A 21260-nucleotide genomic window follows, 5' to 3' on the forward strand; every position below is an offset into this window, starting at 1 on the left:
GTAAAGTGAGGCCCTGCTGGCCATGTGATAATGTCATGTCACAAATCCCCACAGAGAAATAGCTAGACAATGACATAATAAAAAGCAGCCTCAATGTGTGCCACATGAACAGACACTGGCCAGGCTTGTCACGGCCTGACCCTCAATGAGCTGCTATTACCAGAACAGATTTCCCAATAAACACATCACTGTACCTCACATGTGTGAAGGATATGATATGAAATCAAATAAAATGATATGGCATTCATAATGCGCTTATACACAAGGTTGAAGGCGCAACAAGTCAGGGGAGGGGGAACAGAGTGAAGACGGAAACGATCTTGCTAGGCCAGGTGACATTGAAATGGCGCAAGCACATGGGAAGTAGGGAAGGTGGCAATTGCGGGGGGAAGATGGATGGGGCAGTGCAGTACATGGGAAGGACATCATGAGAAATACAATAACAATGAAAAGCATCAATGTGTGGGCGGCTGGTGGCAAGTGCAAGGCTAAGTGCAGACATCAGAAAAACAGTCCAGTGCGGGGGATGCCAGCGAGTCAGTGCAGGTGTGCAAGTGGCGGGCGAGGGAACCTTGGCCCGAGGTCAGAGGGTAGCCAGGTGACCAGTGCAGATTCAGACAGGATTTCAGCAGGGTAGAGGAGGACAGAAAGCACAAGCAAAGAGGAATGACTTCAGTACATGGCAATCAGACAGTGCGCCACGCACCGAGACTGCTGCATTGGTCTGCCATTGTGTAAATCCAAAGTAATGCCAATATTGCATGTCAGTGCAAGAGGCAACCCAAAACCAGAGACAATAACTGCACAAACACATGTTGGTGAAGGGGAAAGCACGAAATGTGTGTTACACAGCATCATGTGCCAATATCCTGAACATGTAACACTCCCACAGTCACCCCACCCACTTCCCTCATAAACATAGTGATGGCCAATACCGTGATGCTGCACATGTGAAAGCAAATGCCATTGTACAGTGCACACCAAAACTCACCCTTCACACTCCTCCACCGGTCAGTCACATGTGTATATTCATCACTAAGCTATATGCTAGACCAACAGAACAATTAACTAATGGCATATTTCAAAAGACTTTATTCTTGTCAGAATTGGTAATCACATAAGCACCTATATGTCCTAGGGTTTTTTCTATAAAGTATAAACACTTTTTCCTCTCTGTACAGTATAAACAAAAGGTGCATGAAAGGGATAAACTGTAGTGCACCAGGAACTCTCCCTGTCTAACAGGCCTACTGTTTTTTTTCTGTTTCTTTGTCCTATTTCCTTTCCTTGTTCTAAACCCATTGTCTGCACCTAGCATCCATAACACTATAAACAGTCTCATGGATATAGTGCCTAGCCGCTTGTTGTAATGCCCAGGGTTATAGTCACACCACAGTTCCAGGGATGTATTGCCCAGCTCACTATGCGCCTAGGGATACAGTGCCATGCTCACTCTGGGACAGTTTCAGCGATGTAGCACCCTGCCCACTATGCTTTTAGAGATATATCACCCCACTCACAGCTGGCACCAAATATTCACCCCTCTGGTTGGGTCACCCTTCTGGACAAGTTACGGCCAATCATTTCTCACAGCCACTTACAGACATGATCACCTTCTTGTATGTCCCTGTGAGAACCTGAAGGTGCCTCACCCGCTAGTCCCCGGGGATCTGTCATCCAGGTGGCCAGGACATGCCCATCGCTTTTGGATCCGGTTCCTGGGGGTGGACCAGTGCAGGAGGACCACCTGAATGAAGTGTCTTCGGGGAGTGAAAGTGGGGCACCGGATGGTGAGACACAGTATCCCCTTCCCTGTAATAGCTTTTTCCCATCTTACCAGGTAGGATATCTAGGAACTCAACTCCCCCACCCCACTTTCCCAACACAAACACTGTCTCACAGACTGTTCACCTTGAGAGGCAACAGACTAACACCAGAGCTGTATAATTGGCCTGTCACTGTCAGGTATCACTAATCATTACACACAGACACCTGACATCCATCACACTTCCCCACACGGATAAAATGCGGAGCATGAAAGCACACTCAGAGCGAGGAAAAGCACACAAGGAAACAGCAGTTCCAAGATGGCAGGTTAATACAAGGAGAAAGACAGCAAGACCAGAGAGGGTTGCAAGGAGATAAGTGCCCTTGACCTTTAAAGACTGTTACTTTCAGGAACATTGGAGAGTAAGAAGCCTAAGACAGGGAACTAAAGCTGAACAAACATACACTGTGCATCGAAGGTACGCGGGGCTCTCCTGCGTCGATAACCAAGGCGGGAGGAACGATTGCCGCTGTGGTACTGTCCTTGGGTCCTACAACAAAGCAGTACCAGTAAAGACAGGTGTAATGCTCACCTGGTATCCACAGGGACGTCACTCAGCCTGTTCTGACCTCTTACGACCTCAAACCCTTCCCTGGAGGCTATTCGACTGGAGACTGGGCCTGAAACACAGGATTGGTAGAGTTTAACTCCCTATTGTCTCTGTGTGCTTGAACCCCTTCTTCCCCAGGGTCCAACCCTTCCCTTTGATCCACAGCTCACCTTGTTTTCTTGGATAGTGTGCTCTCCATCCTGCCTTCAGCGCAGGGGCGCGTTGATGGATGCGGGCTCGTTGCTGCCTGGTTAATTCACTGGCAAGAGTCCAACAGGTAAGTATAATGAGCCTTTTGAACAGTTCTCTAACTTTGTTCCTTTCCTTCCTTAGATGATGGCCGGCGTCCGGGGATGGCGGCGTGCTGCTGAGATGAGTAGCACTGAAGGTGAGAGCGCGCGATGCACCTCTTTCGTATTTGCATTGAACTGAGTTCTTTTTCTGTGTCTTTTAGGTGCTGTTGCGTTTTTAGCGTGGATGCCGGTTACGAAGAACAAATGCGGTGGGTAAACGCGGTATGCAGCGCCTCTAGATGTTTCCACGCTAACCTGGAGTGTCTTTTCCCTCTTGCAGATGGATGAGAAGTTCCGGAGACAGGGTTCCCCCAGAGCGGCTGGGATTCAGGTAAGCGTTTGAAGTTCGTACAGTATTTAAAAATAAGCAAATATTTGCACAATGCTTACTAATGCCTTTTTTTCTGTTCTTTTCCCTTCTCCTTAGGAAGCGGCGTGCCGGGATGGGAATGACCCCGGCGAAGATGCCCGCAGAACAGAAGGAGCGATAACTGATGGGCAGAAGCGCCGCGAGGTAAGGCTGTTCCTAACGGTGTTCTTCTTGCAGGAGCTGAGCGCAGAAGAAAGATGCAGGCCTACTGGAGACCGATCCGAACACGGTGAGTGTTACGCTGCAGGTGCAGAAAACGCAAAGCATGTTTCTCAGCCTGGGAGTGGCTTAAATAGTCGCTGGGTATCCCAGGTGCCTCTGGGCTGAACCACACCCAAAAGACTAGACCGCACATGCAGTTCTGGGAACCGAAATATGTGGGGGCATCCATCTTGTCCCCATCAATTCACTACAAGTCCAATCCCCAATGTTATCCTATAGGAGTGAGTGAGTCTGGTGCCACAAGCGCCAAGTCTGACTCCAAGTTGGTCTTTGGAGGGATGGAGAGGCCCTTGAGGGCCATGTAGGTGATTGTGGCCTGGCTCCAGTCTGACATCTTGGAGGGCTGGGGATACAAGGGGCAGGAATCATGACAACAGGACAGCCGGTGAGTCGGAGAGACTGATACCAAACCAGCATGTGTTTGAACCAAGGTTGCAAGTGGCAAAATGGTATGAAGAAATCCAAAGAGGACAGTGTGTGAAACGCATGTGATGAACGACGCGAATATAATTGGAAACCAAACGAGTGAATGAACTTTGGGGAGGCCAAACAAGATACAATAGACAGAGTGGTCCGGTGCCACATGGGTGCTCATTCGAAGGTCTATGTTAGGTATCCAACTAAATGGCGACTGTATTATAAAACAGAAGTTTGTATCAAAGTGATCCTGCAACGGGTCACGCTAAATCCTGTGCACATTCGAAAGTCTTTGATAAACCAAGGTTAACTACAATTGGTCCGAGCCCGGCTGATGGAGACTAATTGGAAAAGGGGACACATCTGAGCCCGGCTGAGGCGGATACGGGGTAAACCGTGAGTCACCTGAGAACTAATATTCTCTGACCTTTGTTTAAAAAGTAGGATCTGAGCCAGGAAGAGGCGGATCCACATGAATGACCGTAAAATAACCGGGGTATGACCCCGGCTGAGGGGGATCCAGGGTGAAGCACCCGAGTTGAATACTTATAAGAAGAACAGAACTCTGTATCTAATAGTTTGTACATCAGGCCCTCTGAATCAAGAGACTTTGATAAGAGACTTGGGCACTGAATGCCCTGTTGCTGGAAATAGAACTGTATCCTCGTGCCGAAGAAGCCAGAGTGTGTGCTTTGCTCGAGTGAACCGCCTTGCCCCATGCTGAAAAGGTGGGGAAGGGAGGCCAATGGCCCAAACATCCTGACATATCATTTTGTGAAAACTTCTTTCTTTTTTATGAACATTACCCCACACTATTTGTAAATTTAGCAATAAGGATTGGCAATAGGTTTTTTAGTATAGGCCCTTTTATTTTGCCAAGACTTCACTAGGACTGAATCATTATTATTTGGTGGTCGTAGCTTGCTCCCATCTGTAGATTTAGGTTTAGATAGGCGTTTATCACGCCCTTGTGAAAGTTCGATCAACACCCTTGAACTGTGGTCACTTGTGTCTGTTTTACTGTTTATACTATACCTTCCTTACAGTCCCTCAAGTACAAAGTTCCTCTATTTGGCTCTCACTCAAGAGGCACTTGCTTTTTAGGTTCGTTAATGATTGATTGATCGATATTTTATTTCTATCGCGCTCATACACAAGTGTTTCAGAGCGCGACAAGGCAAGGGAGGGGAACAGGGGAGAACAAAACAGCGATCTTACTAGGCTTACTTGAGAACGCGCAAGTGCATGGGAGAGGCGGGAGGGGAAAAGTGCATGAAAGAGGGGAGAAGTGGATAGTGCGAAGCAGAGGAGAAACGGGTAAATAACAATAAATAAATAATAAATGCAACAAACAGTGGTAATGCAGCCAGCAATTTGCAAGTGCTAGGTTTAAGGCAGCAGATAGGGTAGGTCTGATAAGTGCCGGAAGAAAAAGGGGGGAGCGGTATGGGTACAGATATAGACCCCAGTGCAAGGGGTGGCCCGGAGGCAGTGCGGGATGGTCGCAGGGTGAGCAGGTACCTGGGCCCGAAGGACAGAGAGTGGCCAGGTGCACGGTGCCAAGAGAGAACAGATCAGCAGGAGAGAGGGAGAGTAAAGGCAGAAAAAAGAGGAAGGTCTTGAGGTGCTTCCGTAACCAGAGATGGTTCGCCTCAAGTTTTAGAGTGGCAGGGAGGCTGTTCCAGAGGGAGGCCCCAGCCGAAGATGGAGATCTACTACCCGCTCGTTTCTTTGAAAAACGACTGACCCTGAGGGAGTTGGAGGTAGAGGAGCGAAGAGCTCGAGAGGGGAGGTATTTGCGAAGGGATAGCCAAAGGTATTTTGGACCCAGGCCCCAGAAAGCCTTGTGGACAATGCAGAGGGTTTTGAATTTAATCCTTGCATCCACTGGGAGCCAGTGGAGAGATTTCAGAGCTGGGGAGATGTTAGGCAGAAACCTGTGCAGTTCCCTTAGGGACCACTGCAAAAGATTTAAGACTACAGGTGTTTGGCAGTAAACCCACTTGGTAGCAGTCTGTACCACACAGATTCACTTGGTAGCTGTGGCTGAGCAATCAGACTTCCCGCAAGAAGAGTTAGGCAGTATGCAGAGTATACACAATAGGTACAGAGACACAGTAGTACAAACAAACAAACTGACCAGAGCTTTGGTGTAAAAGTATATAATTATTTATTTAAAAACACACTTGTAATTTACACTAGCAAAAACGAGGTGAGTAAATTCAGCACACAGTCACTATTATATATATATATATATATATATATATATATATATATATATATATATATATATATATATATATATATATACACAACCCTATTCACTTATTAGACAAGTCTTAGTGAGAAACACCACTTATTTTCAGACAGAGGTGAGCGTTTAACATAAGATGACGCTGTAATAAGTTGTAAAGAAAGGGAGGAAAAAGGCAGCCTTAAGGAAGCACACGAGTTTCAATACTTTTACAAAGAACCACAGTAAGGCAGGATAGGCAGAGTTCTACTGGAGAGCAAGGAAGTCAATTGCAAGGCCCACTCTTGGAGAGAGCAAGCAGAAGGGGTCCAGGTTCACACAGTGGGGTTATGCCCAAAGAGTCTTGTAGATAGTTCGCACAAAAAGGATGAAATTAAAGTCAGGAAAAGTTAGCTAGGTTGTCCCAGGCTAGCCCAGGTTAGAAAGTCGAGGCTTTACTGTCACCCCGAACGATCTGTCGCAAGGGAAGCCAGGCGGGACACAGTACCTTAAGTGTGAAGGAAGCTCCAGCGGGGGCAGTTGTTCCCGGCAGCAGGTGCAAGTCGGTCTCTAGTCCAGGGGAAGAAGAGGTCTCGCCGTGGAGGAAAGATGAAGGTTGTTGCACTGCCAGGGAAGAAACCAGCTGCGGAGTCCTCCGGTTAAAAGGTACTACCCTTCTCTTTGCTGTAATGGTAAACCGTAGTATTCCGGTTGCCGGGGTGCTGGGCACGGGCAAGGCGGCCACGAGATGCTCCAGGAAGGTGAAAAGAAGGCGAAACTGGTTAACCCCACCAGTCAAACGAAGAAGACTCTCCGGACTGGAGATCTCCGTCGTCGGGAAAAGTGGTGAGACGGTTCAGCAGGGCTCCACCGGTGGTGTTGTCGTTACAGGTCGGCTCAGCTTCTCCCTCCTCGGATTCTTAGGTCCTGTGGCGACTTCTGAAGTTCCAGTCCCCAAAGCCCTGCTTTTATGCAGCACACCACCATTCACTCAACCTAGCTGTTAATCAAACATGCTAAGTGGTGAGCCGGCCGGCTCACCACTTTGGCCAATCACACAAGAGTGACTTGAGTTACCAAGGTAACTCAGATCAGGGTGCCTAAACCCCCTCCCACATCCCCTGTGGTACCCAGACAGAGTGGCACCACTTTTGGAGGCTTCTGTGGAGAAGCCCGCCAAAAAGTGGAACAAAGGGCTCGACTTGGGCTGGAGTCACAGAAGAGAACACAAACGCCATTTTAGAATAGAGTTCTGGCAAAAATACCAACCGGTGAATTAATAAATAAACCGGCGGTATGTTCGAGGCTATAAGAATTAAATAACTAAAGTTGGTTGCCTCGAACAATGGGAAAATCCCATAGAGATATATTCGCGGTCGAATATAAAAAGTAATATCCACTGCCACCAGCCAAAACTCGATCAGGGGGGACGGAGACGTGCCCCCTCGAACAACAGACCCCGGGGCAATCGAATTGCCCCGACCAGTACGTCCACAATATGATGGTTTGTACTGGTTTCTGTTAATAATTTGGGACTAGGAAAGCCAATGGTGACTTTACATGCCCTGGGAGACAGTAGTCAGTCCCAGGGTATGGAGTCTATGTTGGGGGGGTCACCACGACACCCCTGGGTTACGGCACGGAGGGTGCTGTGTAACCCACATAAAAAAACACATGAGACCCTATGGAGTAAAAGACCCCATAGCCCATAAAACACATGGAAAGTTAAAAGAACACCTCAAATCATGTCGAAGAGTGGGAGCAAAAGAATCTCACTCTTAGCAGGAGAGAAAAAAAATAAACCCCAAAAATCCAGCAAAGCTGCTGGGGGACTCACTAGGTTTGGGAAATTAGCCTTACAGAGAATTCTCCCTAGCAAGAGATACAATCACAAGGATTGAGGCCAAAGACAAGTCTTGCAGTCCTGTTCTGGATTAGTTGCAGAGGGCGGAAAGTAGAGGCAGGTAGATTTAGAAAGAGACTGTTACAATTGTCCAAGCTAGAGAGAACCAGAGCTTGGGATACCATGAGCTTCTGGGGGAAGGAGAGGAAAGGCAGAGTACCTCTGAGGAAGTGCAATTGGAAATTTGACTTTTTAGAGACCTCAGCGATGTGGGCGGAGAAGGAACAGGTGGGGTCAAAGATGACCCCCAGGTTCTTAGCCTTGCAGGTGGGGGTAGGAGGAGGGCCAAGGGAGGCCGGCCAGAGAGTGAGGGGAAAGGATGGTGAAGGTGTCCCGATGAGGAGGATCTCTGTCTTGCTGGCATTCAGACAAAGATCATTTGCGGCACACCAATCTTGAATGTCAGTTAGGCAATCAGAGATGGGAGGGAGAAGAGGTGACAGAGGGCAGCTTGAAAATGAGTTGAGTGTCGTCAGTGTAGCACTGGAAATTTGAGTAGAAAGTGGCAATGCAGTGGGCGAGAGTTGCCAGGTATTGGTTGAAAAGCCAGGGCGAGAGGTTAGACCATTTGTCCAGTCAAATGGTCGAAAATAAAAGATCGAATCGACAGTGAAATGGTCGGAATTTTTTTATTTTATTTATATATATATATATATATATATTTAGTTTTTGTTGGTTAAAAAATATTTTTAATAAAGAAAATGGGGGTTTGGGGGGAACCCCCCCCCATTTAAAAAACAAAATCGACCATTTTTTTTTTAACCATTTGACTGTCGATCAAATGGCATTCGATCCTTTGGTTTTCGACCAAATGACTGGTAACCGAACACCACAGGTAGAGAGGAAGATAGATGAAAGGAAGGACCCAAGTTGGACCTGAGAGGGTTGATCTGAGAGAAAAGAGGACAGCCAGGCCAGAGCCTGATCAGTGATACCCAGGTTTTCACGAAGACGGTTGAGCAGGATGGGATGGTTGACCGTGTCGAAGGCAGAAGAGAGATCGAGGAGGATGAGGACAGAGGGAATGTTAGAGTCAAGGTTGGAGAGCAGATCTTCACGGATGCTCAGGAGAGCAGTTTCGGTTCTTCTAGCAGCTCTGAAGCCAGACTTGTCGTCATGGAGACAGCCAACAGAATTGGAATGAAGGTTAAGCTGAGAGATGGCCAACTTTTCCAGGAGTTTGCCAAGAAAGGGAGTAATGGAAATTGGGCGATAGTTAGCTGGACAAGAAGGATCAGCTGTGGGTTTCTTGAGAAGAGGATGCACAAAGGAGTGCTTCAGAGGGGAGAGGATCCTGAGGCAAAGGAGTGGTTGCAAAAATCAGCAAGGGCAGAGCGAGGGTGTTAATATGGTCCTTGATGGTTTTAGAGGAACAGGGATGAACCTGTTTGAAGAGGCTTTCATAGATCGGACTTGTCTAGCGACCTCGTCAGGGGTGAAAAGAGGAAAGGACGAGAAGGATGGTGGGAGGGTGGCTAAAAGAGGGTCAGCAAGCACAGATGGAGAGGAAAGAGGAGAGGTGTGGATGGAGAGGGTTGACAGGATGTCCTGTTTTTTTTTAAATGATGTGAGAGGCAAGGGCATTGCAAAGAGCCTGGGAGGCAACAGGAGAGGTAGAGACTGCAGCAGGGTTGGCCAGCTCCTTGCAGATTTTAAAGAGTTCGGCCGAGTTGTTAGATGCCGCAGAGACATGAGCTTGAATGTGGACTCTCTTCTTGTTGAGGACAAAGAGTCTGTATTGCCTTTGTAGCAGGCGACAGGCCAGTTTGTCAGAGGAGGAACATGAAGTCCTCCATTTCCTCTCAGCTGCCCTACACTTAAGTTTAAGCGTAGCTAGGTCAGAGTCATACCAGGAATTGCACTTGGCTTTGGACTTCAAACGGATCCTCATCACAGGGGCAAGAGCATCAAGCATATCGGAAATTGAGGAGTAGAGCAGAGACAGGGCTGTGTCAGGATGTGTGACAGCCAAAGGTGGAGGGGGGGAGAGAAAGTGGCGGCAAAAGCCTCAACTGACACACGCTTCATGGGCCGGATGCCCGAGAAGGTACGTGACAGTGTTGGGGTAGACTTGGCTTGGGGGGAAGAGAGGGAGAGATGAGATGAGAGGAGGGAGTGATCGCTCCAGGAGAGAGGAGCGGTAAGAGGGATGGAGAGGGGGAGGTCAGAGGAGATCAAGACATAGTGTGTGCCCTGCAGAGTGAGCCGGGCCAGAGGGGAGGATGGACAGGGAGAGGGAATCGCAGAGGTCACGGAAGAGTACCGAGGAGGAGCAAGGAGAGGCTAAATGTATATTTAGGTCACTGAGGAGGAGGAGGAGTTGAGTGGTAGAGGCCAGGAGGGAGGAGGAGAGGTCTGCCCACTCAGAGAGAAATGAGGTGATTTCACCCGGAGGCCGGTAGATGGTAACCACAATAAGAGAATGGGCAGGCGAGAGAGAAAGCCTACAGACAAGGCATTCAATAGGGGAGTAGGTCTGAGTGGGAATGATAGAGGCAGGAATCCACTCAGGAAAGATCAGGGCTACCCCGTCCCCTCCCCCTCTCCCCCACCGGACCGGGAGGATCTGGGTGCTGAGAGGATCTTGTAGCCATCAGGGAGGAGAGTGTCAAAGCTTGTGACAGAGCTGGCCGTGAACCATGTCTCAGTAAGACCAAGGACATCAAGGTCTAGTTCTTCTAGGAGGTTGCAGATGTCAGAGGAGTGTTTGACGGCAGAGCGAGAGTTGAGAGTGGCAATATGAAGAAGGTTCCCAGCCTTAAAGACCTTCCGGGGAGGGGTACAGATCAGAGGTACGCCCTGCGGAGGAGAAAGACCCCTAAGAGGGGCAGAGGAGGAGAGAGAGGGCAAGGTAGCTAAGGGGGGAGAGGAGGGGACAGCAGGAGATGAGAGGAAATTGATGAGGCAAGGGAAGCGCCTATCAGAGAGGAGGAGATTGGCCTGAGGGCCTTGGACCATGACAGTGCCATTTAGGTAGACATTAATGATGACTTTAGAGGAGTCGAAGGAAGCCTTGAAACCTTCCCAGCGAGTGCCACCATTAATGGGAGAGGAGGAGATCGGGCAGAGCACAGAGACCATATGAGGAGTTCATAGATGTGGCTAAGGAACGACAAAGAGGATGTCGGTAAGGGTGTGTCTGGCGGAAGCATTGGAGAAGGTGTCGGCGATAGGAAGACCAGGGTTAGAGGCCAAGATATCCTTTTTTAATTTCTTCCTACCAGACTTGGTGAGAAGGGAAGGATAGTCAATGGAGAAGCAGTTGGAGAAAATAGGAGAAACAGAAAGTGCCATTGGGGTGGAAGTGAGGAGAAGATGAAGATACTGGGGGGGCTAAGGCAGGTAGGTGTGGGACAAGAGTGGTGAGGTCACTGGGCTGGCAAGTTACAGAGAAGAAACAGTATACAAGCAAAATGCAGAGAATTTCGCAATGGGCAGCAAGATTTAACTTTTTAGAACAAAGCAAAAACAGCAAGATTTGACTTTCTAGCACAAAGCAAAAACAGCAAGATTTGACTTTTAAGAGCAAAGCAAAAACAGCAAGTGCCTGCAGCTTCTTTGGGCCCCTTGGGTGTCTCTGGTTCACACTTCTCTCTTGGGACTCTCAGAGCTTTCAGCTCTCTTGGGTGTCTTAGCACTTACATTCTGTGCATGCATCAGCTGGTTTAACATGCAAAAGCCTCCCTTTAAGTGGATCTTTTTATTCTGGCATCTTACTCACTCCAGCACATAGGGATAGAGCGCCATTCTTGCTCTGCCACCATCTTGATCATGCACCAAGGGATCTACTGCCCCGCCCACTCTGCATGCTACTCTCTCAAGCACCCAGGAACACAGCACACTACCCACTCTGACTCCTACTCACTCAGGAACCCTGGGATGTAGCACCCTGCCCATTCTGCTTTCTTTCTTATGCTCTAAGGGATATGTTCAGCTGTGTTACTCTGAGGGGTGGCACTTGTACCTCAGTGAGTAACCTAGATTTTAATGATGGCCAAAAAGGAGGAGTGGGGATGTCCTTCGAATAGTAGTAACCTGTTCCTAACTACAAAGGAACATTCCCAGCCATGGAAAGATATTGTATATGTGTGAGTACCTATGACCTCACCTTGCCGTCAGTCTAACCTGCTATAATTCCACTGTACAAATGCGCGTACGTTGCTTAATTCATAACCTACCCACAACTGTCTAGTAGGTTATGACTATTTTTACCTATGTTAGCCACTGGAGTCAATTAAACGTGCTGCTAAACTTGCCTCCTGTATCAACCTATAGTCCGTTAGTGCTCTACATAAGTAACTAACAAAATGCAAGACCTTAGTCTGACCTATGGAGTTTGATTGTATACGATCCCTTGCATTTACGGCCTGGTGAATTAGCCCATTTAGCAGTGTTACTTTCCCGTGATTTTGACAGCCGTACTGCCCAGCTAACTAGCCTACTAAGTTTTGCTGTTCGCTTCCAAGATATCCACATGGTCTGAGATCATAATGCTTATCATCCTCTACCTAATTGCTCTTTGGTCCACAACGCCTCTAACGAACCCATTGCCACAAATTAGGTCCACAGAAATGCCAAAAATTAATGCGAAACTGTCCGTGACCACCCCAGATACTGAACGGTTCTCAGGAATGCTACCCATTCCCAACTTCATACCTAACTCCCTTAGAACCAACACCCCATGTGACCTTACACTCAGGAACGCCAAACTACGCTCGAGATTACCAAAAATATACAAACTGCCTGCCAGGTATCATACTGCATGCACCCAGCATAGAAATCAACATAAGGCCACTCCTAACAAACAAAACTACCCCTCACCAAGTGCCGCTGGCAACTATAACCACGAAACAGACAAACAGTATAGACGAACATCTAGGCCAGCCAAACACAATAGCACTACCTGACCCACTCAACTAACATCTAGCCCCGCCCTTAAAGGAGCACTTATTAACACCAGGTCACTAATAGTCCATGCTACAGAAATTGCCGACATTATACAAATAGGTAACTATGACTTCTTAGCTATTACCGAAACCTGGCTTCACCAAGCAGCTGGCCCTGCCCTGATGCTTGATGTGCCCTCTAACTACACTATCTTTAGAGAAGACAGAACCTACTCCCGTAGAGGAGGCATAGCTTTAATAGCCAAAACTAATCTGCCTATAAGAATAGAAACACCCTTGTACTCCAAATCTTGTGAAACCTTAACTGTCAAGATTTTCGTATCTAACTCATAAACTATTTGCAAACACCTTTATCTACAGGGCACCAGGCCCCATCGGCTCGTTTGAAGAGGACATTTCTACGATCCTATCAGATAACCTAAAAAATACATCACAAGCCCTTCTACTAGGAGACCTGAATTTGGGCTTTAATGATCATAAAGATGTAGAAGCTACGAACATAGCCAATTTCCTCTTAGAGCTCGGCTTTACCCAAAACGTGACACAGCCTGCCCATGAGAAAGGTCGAAGACTTGACTGGGTGGCTGACCATAATTGCAACACAACTATCACATCCATCAGTCCTCAAGCATGGACAGACCACTGTCTTATAGCCTTCTCTATTGACGCTAAAATCTTCCTATCCCAAAATAATCCATTAGCACCCCCTACTCTAACAAGGAATCAAAAGAATATAACCACAGACAGATTATTACCATTTAATTCTCCCTACCTTTAAATTCTTTGCCAGACACACTAGATCCATCCACACTAGTTAATGAATTTAACAGAGTCATGGCCAATGCCCTGGATACTATTGCCCCATTAAAAATGAGAAACAGTAAACCTAGAGCATACTTAAATGCCTGGTTTACCCCATACCTAAAATCTCTAAGAAATGAGAAGCGTAAGAGTGAATCCGCTTGGAAACCTGCACCATCAGAGGCAAATAAAGCCATCCTTATCAATACCTCTACTAAATACAAAACTGCAATACGGCGAGCCGAAAAAGAAAGCTTTGATAACAAAATAATGCAAGCCAAATCGGTCACCAAGGAGCTCTTAACAATACTAAAGGAATTGGAGAACCCCATCCTGGTACCTGACAACGGTGTCAAAAATAAAACATGGTGCTCCAACATCCAGAAGGCCCTCAGCGACAAGATTTCCACTCTCCAAGTTAAAATTGATAAGAAAAAGCTAAACATACCTCCTAATACAACCCAAACCGACAAATCACACACTCTTGCCAAACCAGAACGATTCAACTTCACCTAAGTTTCCATACTGGAGGTTGAAAAAATAAGTTTCTCTTAAACCAGCAAATTGTCGAGGCGATAATTGCCTGGCACAAATAATAAAAGATGCTGCAAGTGATCTATCTCCATTTTACTCCTACGTCCCGTCCCCTTTCCTCCATACTTGTGGGACATCTCTCCATCCTGTGGGACGGGACCGGAGCACTTTGTAAAAAGCATCAAAATTATTTTAAAAAATGTGTCCCTCCTCTTTCCTGCGCGGGGCCCAGAATGCTGCCGTAACCCTGCCCACCTTGGCTCCGCATCGCCCATGAGTCCTTTTCTCCGCTCGATCGGGGCCGGACGCACTTGCATCCTCAGAAGATTTTCTTCCCTTTTTTCCTCTCTGGCTCTCGCTAGCGTTTGTTTACTAGTCTATCTATTTCTTTAAAATTAGACTTTCCAGATTGTTCATCGTGTCACCGTCGCTTCGCGAGGGCGGATCCACATCCTCTTTGTTTAGTGTTTGGGTCCAGAACACCGTTGGGACTCCTGTTTTTACTGTGACTCCCTTTCGGTCCGGGCACTTGAACGTCGGTTGGAGCGGTGGGAGGGGGTGTTCCGACAAACTCCTCCTTTGCATTTTCAGGCGTTAATCGACGAGAAGAAAAAACGACCGGTAAGTTCTTTACTTTTCAGAGCACCCCGGCCGGGGGATACCTTCCCGGGTTCCTCTCGGTTTGGGAGGGGCGTTGATCGCTCTGTTACCGGGGTTCGACCTGAGGTGCCCGTTGGGCCTAATAATTCTACCAGAGTTTTCTCCGAGGGTCTCCGTAAGGGGCCTGTGAACACCGGAGTACGCTCCAAGGCACCTCTGTTGGCTTCCCTCAAAAACAAAACCGGGGTGCGCCCCGAGGCCTTGGCTGGGCTTGTAGTTACCGAACGGATGTTCGAGGCCCACGCAGAAAAGGCTTTTACCGGGCCTGGGTCCAAGGTCCCTCGTACAGAGGCTAAAGCTACCAACAGTTCTGAGAGGGCGGTCAAGGCTTTGCCGGTGAAAGCGGACCGTTCCCGCTCTTGTGGTGACACCAGATCTGTTGAGGGGGAAAAGAAGCAAAGTTCTTCTTTTACCGGCAGTGCCGAGGTCCTTCCTTCGGAGGCTCAGTTGGCGGTTGGTATGTCACAAAAATATTCCAGGCCTCATACCGGCTCGGCCGAGGTTCCTTATGTTAAGGCTAAGATTAAGACCCCTGATCCGTCAACGGGGACCCCTGCCTCACTTCCTCACGTGCCGCAGTTCCCCTCAGCTGAGGACAAAAAGGCGCCCGTTCCCGCCACGACCATAGCGGCCATTTTAGGTGCTACCCCTACAACTACGCCATCGGCTTCTGGTGTAGGGCTCGGTCTCTTGGGTGAACCTAAGGTCCCTTGTGCGCTTCCTTACCGGCCGGTTTATGATTGGAATGCCCGGATGCCTCTTCTGCACAATGTTTCGTTGCCCGCGGGGGCGGCTCCTTTGATTTAGGTGGATACGTCGGTGGAGGGGCCGGTGTGGCACCCTTCCCCGTTAACGTCCCTGGATTTGTCCACCTCATGAGAGGCCTCCTCAAGTCCCGAAACAATCTCCTGAGGATGCCTTTTTTGGTAAATTTCAAGCGCTTATGCACACGGACCCCATGAGGGAATATTTCAAAGGGCTTTTCAAGGAGATTTGTCCACCGGCGCCTCCGGCTCCACCTGTCCCTCCGGTGGTTCCGCCGGCGCCTCCCTTGCCCGTGGTGCCCCCCCTGCACTCCCGCCTTTGCCTCCGTTGTCCCCAGTGGACAAGGCAGTGCCTGACACAGCTCAGCAGCATTCTGACCTGTCAGATGACCCTCAAGGCAATCAGGACAATGAGGACCTTCCCCGCTCTATCAGAGCCTTTCATGACCGGGTACTGGACATGAGTTTCTTAGATGTTCCGGTGCCCGAGGCACCCGCTCCGCAGGAGGGTGTGCTTTCTGGGGCGTTCATCCGGTCTCCTTTTGGAGCGTACCGGCCTGTTCCTGCAGAAGGACGTTCTGGCCGAGGTCCGAAGATTCTTGGAAAAGCCACACTCGGGACTTTTTGTCAGTAAAAAGATTGACATGAGGTACAGGCTGCATTCTTCAGAATAGGTGGCCCTGTCGTCTTGTCCGCCTCCCTCCTCCACAGTGGTGCTGCGGCCACCTTGCAGTCCAGGCCTGCAGCATCCTCTTCCATGACGGCTACTCAGGTACTGGGAAATGAGGACAAGCTCCGCGACTCCCTCGGGAGGAAAATCTTCGCCAACTTTGCCTTGCAGCTCAGGCAGGCCAACGCCGAATTGATATTGGCGGGAGCTAACATGCGGATGTGGAAAGGTCTGTCAGAGTTTGAGGAGCACATCCTGATCGAGAAGCTGGAAGATTTCAAAGGAGGCCTTTCTGATGCCAGGGTCTTGGCCCAGGATCTCCTGGAGGCTGCGGCCCATCACGTAGACACCACGGCTCGGGGCCTGATGCTTGGGGTTGATACCTCACGGCAGGCGTGGCTGCTTGCCACTAAATTTTCTAAGGAAGTGCAAGACAAGGTGTTGGACCTTCCATTCGTTGGTAAGGAGCTTTTTCATTCTTCTACTGATGTAGAGCTCACCAAAACCAAGGATAGCACTCAGATGGCTACATCATTGTCTGTTCTGGTTAAAGCTCCTTTCAAATCCCAGAGACGGTTGTCGCAAAGTCGACCTTCCTCTGGGTTTAGGGGCTTCCTCAACCACAAAAATCGCAGAGTGGATACTCCTGCGGGGAATAACCGCCGTAGACAAGAGCGTACACAGTTTTTCTCCCGCTCCTCAGCCTCCTCATCAGGTTCAGGTGGCACCGCAACCGATAAGCAAGCAAAATGAGGGTTTTCTGCGCTCGCACGAGACCCCGGTGGAAGGACGCATTGCGTCTCATTGGGAGGCGTGGCAGACCATCATAGAAGACAGATGGGTCTTGTCAGTCTCTCGAGCGGGCTTCCGCTTACCTTTACCCCCTACCCCAACCCTCAACCCTCCTTTTCAGCTGTCAGGCTCACCCTCCCTCACGGCCGAGGTTCAGAAACTTCTGGACCTTAGAGCTGTGGAACCCGTTCCCCTTGGGGAGCGAGGGGAGGGCTTCTACTCCCGGCTGTTTACGGTGCCCAAACCCAACCAGGCTGGCCTGCGCACCATCCTAGACCTTTCCCAGTTCAATCTTTTCCAACCCCCAAGAGAAATTCAAGATGATCACGCCCGGCCAGATTTGTTCCTCTTTGCAGATGGGCGATTGGCTCAGCATGGTGGATCTTCAGGATGCGTACATGCATATCCTGATTTGGAATCCACACAGGAGATACCTCTGCTTCTGTTTGGGAGAGGAGCACTTCCAGTTTCGGGTGCTTCCTTTTGGCCTCAGCTCGGCGCCGCGTGTCTTCACAAAGATGACGTCAGTGATTGCAGCCTATCTTCGTCTCCAGGGTATCCATGTGTATCCTTATTTGGACGACTGGCTCTTAGGCAGCCCTTGTCCGTTGGCAGCAGCGGGCAACCTCCAGTCTCTCCTTTAGCTCCTGTTCCATCTTGGGCTGTCGGTGAACTGGCGGAAATCTTCCATGACGGTCTCACAGGACCTGATCTTCCTGGGTTTTTGTTGGAACACGATCGACTGCAGAGTGTATCTGACCGGGGACAGAATGGCGGATCTGTTGGCCACGTGTCAGATGTTTGCGCAGTCGGAGAGCATGTCGGCCTGGTGATTCCAGAGGCTTCTGGGCCTCATGGCCTCGTGTGTACTGGTTCTTCCTCTTGCTCGTCTCAAAATGAGACGGTCCCAGATGGCTCTTCGGAATTCATGGCGTCAGGCAGTGAATCCGGATTCCATGCGGATAATGATTCCGAATTCCATGAGAGTGGACCTGGATTGGTGGTCATCTCTCAGCAATCTGTCTGGGGGCGCAGGGTTTCAGGACCCGGTCCCCACGGTGACTATCACAACCGACTCCTCCTTCCTCGGGTGGGGTTCGACGTTAGATCTTCTTCAGGTCTCGGACCTCTCGTTGTCTCAGGACAAGCTCCTGCACATAAATCATTTGGAGCTTCTGGTGATCTTCCTAGCGCTCAGGGCGTTCAGACCGCTCATTGTCAACAAGTTGGTCCACATAAGAACGGACAATGTGGTATCACTGTATTACATAAACAAGCAAGGGGGAACGAAGTCTCTCCCCCTCGTGGACCTGTCCATCCAGATTTGGGAGTGGGCCGTGCTTCATGGTGTCTGGCTGCTTGCAGTGCACATCCCGGGCCAGCGGAATGTCACAGCGGATGCCCTCAGCCGGCGGACAGTGGTCAGCTACGAGTGGGAGTTGAAAGCAGAGGTCCTCTCATGGATTTTCTCGCCTTGGGACACACCGGAGGTGGACCTCTTCGCTATGGCGGTAAACAAGAAGCTTCCTCAGTATGCCTCCAGAGGGGGGCTGGGAGCCTCCTCTCTGGGGGATACTCTCGAGATTCCATGGCACAACATGAGCGCTTACGCCTTCCCGCCTCTGCCTCTAGTTCATCAAGCAATTTGGAAGCTGAAGAACTCTGTGAACTGTTCCCTTCTGCTGATAGCCCTGTTGTGGCTGGCCAGGTTTTGGTTCTCAGAACTTCAACACCTGTCGGTGTATCCGCCGATCAGGTTACCAGTGTCCCCCGATCTTCTTCATCAAGGGGAACAGCAGATGTGGCACCCCTCTCCACAATCGCTCAGCTTGGCGGCATGGTGCCTTAGTTCAAGTCTTTAGGGCATCTTAAATTGTCTACGGATAACAAGCAGATTATCCAGGCAGCCAGGAAACCCTCGACCAGATCTCAATACAGGAGTAAATGGCTCAGGTTCTGTCATTGGTGTTTGGAAAAGCAGTAGGATCCAAGGCTGGCTACGATTGACATGGTGCTGTCCTTCGTATCCTCCCTAGCAGAGTCGGGTGTTCACGTTCTGTCATGCAGAACTTACCTTTCAGCGGTTTCCTAAATGTAGTCCTGACGGCGCTGTGCCACAAACTCTTTGAACCAATGGCCACGGTGGACCTCAAGTACCTATCCTGGAAAGTGTCCTTTCTGGTTGCCGTTACGTCAGCGAGGAGAGTGAGTGAGCTCCAGGCCTTGTCAGTGGAGCGTCCTTTCTTGGTTTTTCACAAGGACAAGGTAGTCCTACGGACAAACCCGACCTTTCTACTGAAGGTGGTAACTGAATTCCATATGAATCAGTCGATCTCCCTACCGGTCTTTTTTCCGAACCCTGCCTCAGAGGTTGAAAGGGTTCTGCACTGTCTTGACGTCAGAAGGGCTCTTAAGTTCTACCTTGACAGGACTTCCGAGCTTAGTTCTTCTCAACTTTTTGTGACCTTCGGCAACCCTCAGGGTAAGCAGGCGTCTAAGTCGACTATTTCTCGGTGGATCGCCTCCTGCATCACGGAGTCTTTCGCCATCTAAGGGCATTCACGCACACCTGGTGTGGGGCAAGGCAGCTTCGGTTGCTTTTCAGAAGTATGTCCCCTGGGAGTCCATCGCTAGGGCAGCTATTTGGGCCTCCCCATCTGCTTTTTGTAAGCATTATTGTCTTGACATGAGCTCAAGAGCTGATGCTCAGTTTGGTCAGGCTGTGCTCAAGAACCTTTTTCAGTAACGGTTATTTCCATCCACCCGTAGTTCCTGTTAGGATTGCTTTGGAATCTCCCATAAGTATGGAGGAAAGGGGACGGGACGTAGGAGTATAACCAGGTTACTCACCGTAGTGACCACCTTACTCCTAGTCCATAGTCCCCTTTCCTCCATATGCCCGCCCGCCGTCCCCTCTAATAAGGTTCCTCTGTTATTGCTAATAGGTCTCTGACCTGGTGATAGAAAAGGAAAGGGAGAAAGGACAACATTTTTGATGCTTTTTTACAAAAGTGCTCCGGTCCCGTCCGACAGGACGGAGAGATGTCCCGTAAGTATGGAGGAAAGGGGACTATGGACTAGGAGTAAGGTGGACACTACGGTGAATAACCTGGTTATTCTGTTTTGCAGTATTACTAGAAGTAACACTTAATGAAGCCCTCTGAGTTTGAACCACAAATTGGCCTGGCTGATATCCCTAAGACTGTTACACATTGGAATAGGGAATCATGAGAACCATATCTTGGCCTTTGCAACACCTCAAGTTAACCCTTCCATACACTTGCACTATAACTAATAAATGGATACTTTAGTAAGACTCCCCTAAAACCCATCCTGACAGTTAATAAAGTTTGCTTGAATTTCATATGAGAACATGCATGGTCTGTTGATCCTACGTCACACATCTGGGTTGAATTATTAGCGCCGGCTTGCTTTCTTGAGCGAAATGTATGATGGTATGACGTTTTTTCCATCTTTTTCCCTCCAAGGGTTTAATTCTGACCTATTCCTGGGCAGGATGTTGGCATTGTGCTGCTCTTGTGAATGGAAGAATGTATGGAAGGGCGAGAACATAGTTGAATGGCTTGACTTTGAAGACTGTTGCATTTGCAGACAAATGCTCTACATACTTTGAGTCTCTGTGGCTAGTTTTGATACCCCAGGAGTTCCAGTAGAGGATGCCGGTAACACTGTTGTCGACCACAAGAACAACTGGACATTGAGATGCTCGATCTTGAAAGCCTTGCCAGTGGCTTGCTCACTGTTGAGTCCAATGCCTGTCCATTTTTTACACTGGATCCCAGAGAGGACTATCTCGGAACCTCTGGAGCCATAAATAAGAGAACCAATGTCTTTTGCTCCTACACCTATTAAGAAGAGCCCTCTTCTGATTGAGGCATCTTCTCCAAGACTAAGGTACCCAAGTTAACGTCCCAGCACCCATTGGAGACTGGTAATGGCTCCAAGACCTACTTACTCCTACTTCCCGTCCCCTTTCCTCCATACTTGTGGGACATTCCGTCCTTTGGGACGGGACCGGAACACTTTTGTCAAAAACATCAAAAATTGAATGTTTGTCCTTTTATTTTTATGCGGGACCAAAGCACGTGACCGTAACCCCACCCTCCAGAGCTCTGTCCGTGCATCGCCCTTCAGTCCTTTTCTCCACGCAGTCGGGGTCGGACGCACTTGCATCTTTGGGAATGTTTTTCTTTTATTCCCCTTTGTCCTTCCTTCCTGCTCCGGTTCCTCGGTCTCCTTGTCCTCGTCTATGCCGGAGCGTCTGGGATTTGTGTCCCGTTCTTCCTGCAAGAGCG

General features: G+C 49.1%; 1 protein-coding gene across 1 annotated transcript in view; it reads left to right on the forward strand.

The window, feature by feature from the left end:
* The window catches only part of TLCD3A (TLC domain containing 3A), a 453616-nt gene that overhangs the window by 286018 nt on the left and 146338 nt on the right, over positions 1 to 21260 (forward strand). The gene's annotated exons all lie outside the window — the stretch shown is intronic.

The sequence above is a fragment of the Ambystoma mexicanum genome, chromosome 9, assembly GCF_040938575.1.
Source record: "Ambystoma mexicanum isolate Mex_15411 chromosome 9, UKY_AmexF1_1, whole genome shotgun sequence".
Classification (NCBI taxonomy): Eukaryota; Metazoa; Chordata; class Amphibia; order Caudata; family Ambystomatidae; genus Ambystoma; species Ambystoma mexicanum.